Source organism: Lactuca serriola, chromosome 8 (genome assembly GCF_051521515.1).
Source record: "Lactuca serriola cultivar US96UC23 chromosome 8, Lser_US96UC23_V15, whole genome shotgun sequence".
Lineage (NCBI taxonomy): Eukaryota > Viridiplantae > Streptophyta > Magnoliopsida > Asterales > Asteraceae > Lactuca > Lactuca serriola.
Window position 1 is genome coordinate 137,271,368 of NC_136415.1, and position 5,213 is coordinate 137,276,580.

The window sequence follows — 5,213 nt, forward strand, 5'->3', positions numbered from 1 at the left end:
AAATATGGAGGCATTACCTCTATGGAATGAAGTGCAAACTTTTCACTGATCATAAGAGTCTCCAATATCTATTTAATCAGAAAGAATTAAATATGAGGCAACAACACTGGCTAGAGTTACTCTAGAACTACGAATATGAGATACTTTACCATCCCAGTAAAGCTAATGTTGTTGCTGATGCTCTCAGTCGGAAAGTCAATATTGAGAGAAAAAGGCCAACATCGTTGAGAATTGAAGTTTTCTCGACAACTGTGGAGAGTATAAAGAAAGCTCAAGAAGAAGCTTCTGAGAAAAATGACCGAAAGGAGGAACGTTTGGGCAAAACATTGGTGTTTGGTACAAACGGTCATGGACTGAAGGTGTTCCAAGATCGGATTTGGGTACCTAAGTTTGGAGGAATTAGAGATCTTCTGATGGAAGAAGCTCACAAAACCATGTACTCAATTCATCCCGATAGCACTAAAATGTATAGGGACTTGAAACCCTACTATTGGTGGCCGACGATGAAGCTTGATGTTGCAAAGTATGTGGCCGAGTGTGTGACTTGTGCAAGGGTCAAGACACAACATCAGAAACCATATGGGAGTTTAGAACCTTTACCTCTGCCTATGGGTAAATGGGAAGACATTGCTATGGATTTTGTCACTAAACTACACAGAACAAAGAATGGTCACGACATGATTTGGGTGGTCGTTGATCGATTCACTAAGAGTGCGCATTTCATAGCAGCCAAGGAGAAATGGTCTATGGATAAGCTTGCGAATTCTTACGTGAAGGAAATTGTGAGGCTTCACGATGTTCCGTTAACGATTGTGTCGGATCGTGACAGCCGTTTCACCTCACGATTTTGGAAAAGTCTACAAGAGGAATTGGGTACCAAGTTGTCTTTGAGTACAACTTACCATCCACAGACTGATGGTTAGAGCGAACGGATGATACAAACACTTGAAGATATGCTGAGAGCATGTACCCTAGAATTCCTAGGTAACTGGGATGAACATTTACCTTTGGTAGAATTTTCCTACAATAATTGTTTCCACTCGAGCATAAAGATGGCACCTTATCAAGCTTTGTACGGAGAGAAGTGTCGTATGCCGTCTTGTTGGCTTGAGGCTGGAGAAAAGTAGTTTATGGGGCCCGAGATGTTCCATCAAACTGCTGAAAAGGTGAAAATAATTAGAGAAAGAATGTTAGCAGCTCAGGATCGTCAAAAGAGCTATGCTGACAAGAAGCGAAGGCCGATGACTTTTGAAGTTGGAGATTCGGTTTTGCTTAAAGTCTTGTCGTGGAAGGGACTAATAAGATTTGGTAAAAGGGGAAATTTGAGTCCAAGGTTTATTGGATCGTTTAAAGTTCTTCAGAGGATTGGTATCCAAGCTTACAAGCTCGAATTACCAGAAGAACTAAATGGTATTCATAACACTTTTCATGTGTGTTATTTGAGGAAGTTCATGGGAGAAGTTCCCGACATAATTCAATTTCTGAACTAAGATTGGATGAGAACAAGAGGTGGATTGAAGAACCAGAGGCAATTGTTGACCGAAAGACTAAGAAGTTTCGACGCAAGATGGTCGAATTAGTGCTTGTCCGTTGGAAACATTCGAATGGGCCAAATCTCACCTGGGAAACGGAGAGTGACATGTTGAGTCGCTATCCACATTTGTTTGTTGATGTGTGATTCCGGGGACAGAATCATCCTAAGGGGAGAGAATTGTAACGCCCGCGTTTCTAGGCTAGGCATTATCATTGATGTAATAGTCTAGGTTAACCCTTGTAACTCTTTTTGAAGTATTAATGATGAAATATTTGAGTATTATGTGAATTATGTGTTTATTTTCTTAATTATTATAATTTAATGAATTAAGAATAAAATAAGCGTCAAAATTGAAGTATGAGATAAGCACAATATCTTTGCATGAAGATGTAGTGGTTGAAACAAGGATTCAAGAGATATAAAGAATGTCGAAATCCGAGTTATAACGAAGAAGTTATGACCTGTCAAAGTTTCGCGATAGAACCGACAACGCTGAATGACGTAAACAGTGAAATTTATGTTAGAGCGATATTTAGCCTTAGTGATCTAAACGAAATTCATAGAGTTTGTTAAACCGAGAGCGTGCATAAAAAGAATTCCCAATTATGACTTCGTATGAGGAAGTTATGATTTTTCGAAGTTTCGGCTTAGCAGTAGACAGCCCGAACACTCGATTTGAGATCGAGCGGTTTTAGCCGAAACAATCTAAACGAGAATCGAAGATCTCGTCAATGGTAGTGCAATGGTAAAAAGACAGACGAAAACATACGTCGGATGAAGAAGTTATGAATTTATAACGAAGTTTTCCAGTCACGACCTACTAAAAATAATATAATAAAAATAAAGTCAAAATTAGCCAACGGACTGTAAAGGAGAGTTATAGAGCATAATCTCACCTACACATGGATATAAAGAACGTCAAAAACGGAGCTCGTATGCAAAAGTTATGAATTTTTGAAGTTCGGCGCGTGAACCCTAAGGTTGTGTCAGAGCTCACGAGGTGAATATTAGAAACTCACGAGGTGAGCCGGTTCATGAGGTGAGCATTAGTGACTCACGAGGTGAATAGATGATGGACGTCTTCCAGGGCAAGTGGCCAAGACGAATGCAATGACGTATCGAGCTCAAAAGGAGAATATTGGAAACTCACGAGGTGAGCCAATTCACGAGGTGAATATTAGAAACTCATGAGGTGAACTCAGAAAATTCACCCTATAAAGAGAAATCAAGGGTCAGCCGATTTAGGTTACTCATCTCTTACTCTCCCACTCCCGATACTCTCTCTTAGCCCTATTTTAACCCAGCAAAGCCTCGGTATCATTCCCGATGTGTGAAGTGATCCCGGTTTCACCGAAGAATACTACTCTTTGAGCCATAGTGCTGTCCGATCATCTTCTGATCTAGTGAGTGTAGTCACTTTCTTCTAACACATAATTATGAAGTATTTTATACGAAATACGTGTTATGTGTATATTTTGTTGTTATATGGGTGAATGTATATTCACTTTCTTCTATCTCATAGATATGATTTATTCTCTAAGAAGTACGTGTTATGTGTATGTGTCTCATCTGTTGTTTGGAATATGTATTGAATGAGAATGCTATACAGGTTTTAAACTATGTATAAAAATATATATTTTTATCTACTAATATGTTGGGTAGAACATGGATAGATAGTTGATGTGTGATAAACAGATGAGAGGCCTCGATGTTGTTTTTGATTCAGTAATCTAGCAGAGTTTAGATGACGACCACAGACTTTTCTAGACAGTCCTATGGAACGCTAGCTGGCTCGACACCTGTAGGTGTTAATGAACTTGGGTGTTCATTCGTTGTACTCCATCCCCCTCGTGGTTGCCTTATTTGACATATATTGCTGGGAAACCCCCGAATGCATGAATTGTCGCCCCGATGAAATATTCTAAGACTAGGTCCCTTGTGTTAGTTGTTTTAGGGACGTAAAGTGAGAATAACGAGAATGGGTAATTGGGTTATTGTAGGTTGGTGGAATTAAATATAATTATTTATTGTGGGTTGAAAACCCTATATGCTCACCAGGCTCCCAAGCCTGTCCCACTCAGTTTTCTTTGTATTACAGGTAGTGGCGCCAGAGCATAAGTTTGATGACTTGTCAAGTTATTTTTGGATTATAGACCTGTTGTTGTAATAATTGTTGTAAGGTTTGTATTGATATGTTTATGCTCTTGGTCTGTTTATCGGAACATGACATCCCGAGTATTGTAATATAATGAAAAATACATTTCTTTAAGAAATGCTTTGGTAAATCTTATTTTTATCATATTTTGTTTTGGGAACAAATTCCGCAACTCTTTTAATCAAAGGATTACTCTGAAATCATTTTAAAAGCATAAATTAAACCGGTCTTTTATGGCCGTGATTTTGGGGATGTCACAATGGCGTATGCATTTCTTGCTTACATGTCCAAGACGTCAATGCCATAATGATACTTTATCCAAGCTAGTGGAAGAATCGATACACAACACATTATTTCCTAGGTATCTACAACCGACACAGTTTCATACACACCATCACAAGGTAATGGTTTAAAATAAAGAACATTATTAAAGAATGCATTAATACCACCACATTCATTATCAAATGAAAAGGCAAACCCTTTTTTTGTACAAACCATGAAAGGAAATAATATTCCTCGCCATTTCAGACGAGTAACAACATTTATTCAAATCTAATGCAAACCCACTACTTAGCAACAAAGAGTAAACTCCAATCTTGGTGATAGGTAAAGCTTTCCTATTCCCCATGATTAAGTTTATCTTCTCATGCTCCACATTCTCACTTCTTCTTAGTCCATGCAAATCAGTACATATGTGAATACCACAACCTGTATCAAGGACCCAAGAATTAGAATAGGGTGAGTTATTAGACAATATAGTGTATATACCTGCATGGTTGGGTTTTACTTTCCCATCCTTAACATCTTGCAGGTACTTCGGGCAGTTTCGCTTCCAGTGCGACTTTTCATGGCAATATAAGCATTCAGCCTCTTTAGGGTTAGTAGAAGGAGTGACAGAACCTTTCTTGGTTCCACTTGAAGAGGAGCCATCAAGGGACTTTCCCTTGGTACCCTTCGAAGGGCTCTTCCACTTCTTTCCTTTGCCTTGCCCGATTACCAAGACAATGGTCGCAGTAGAAATAGGAGTAGTAACACCTCACTTACCTTTAAGACCACTTTCCACGGTCTTCAAAAGTCCTTGAAGTTTGTTGAGTGTAACTTCTTTGTTCATGTGATATGTCATCCGAAATTAATCATAACACGAAGGTAAGGAGTGCAAAATGATGTCAATTGCCAACTCCTCGGGGAAGTTCACATTCAATTTTAGCAAACGATTCAAATACCTTTGCATTTTTTGCATGTGGCCCATGATGGGTTCACCATCCTTCATTCGGGTTGTTATCGTGGATGAGATGATTTCATACCGCTATTGACGAGCACTCTGATGGTAGCGGTCCATCAAGTCCTGGTGCATCTCAAAAGGGTAATAGTCCTCATAGGACTTTTGGAGCTCGGCTGTCATTGTGGCCAACATGATACATGCCACTTTGGTGGCATCTCTTTCATGGGTCTGGTATTCAGCGATCTCCTCAGGAGTAGCAGACGACTCATCAAGTTCCTTAAGCTCCTTGTCGAGGACATATT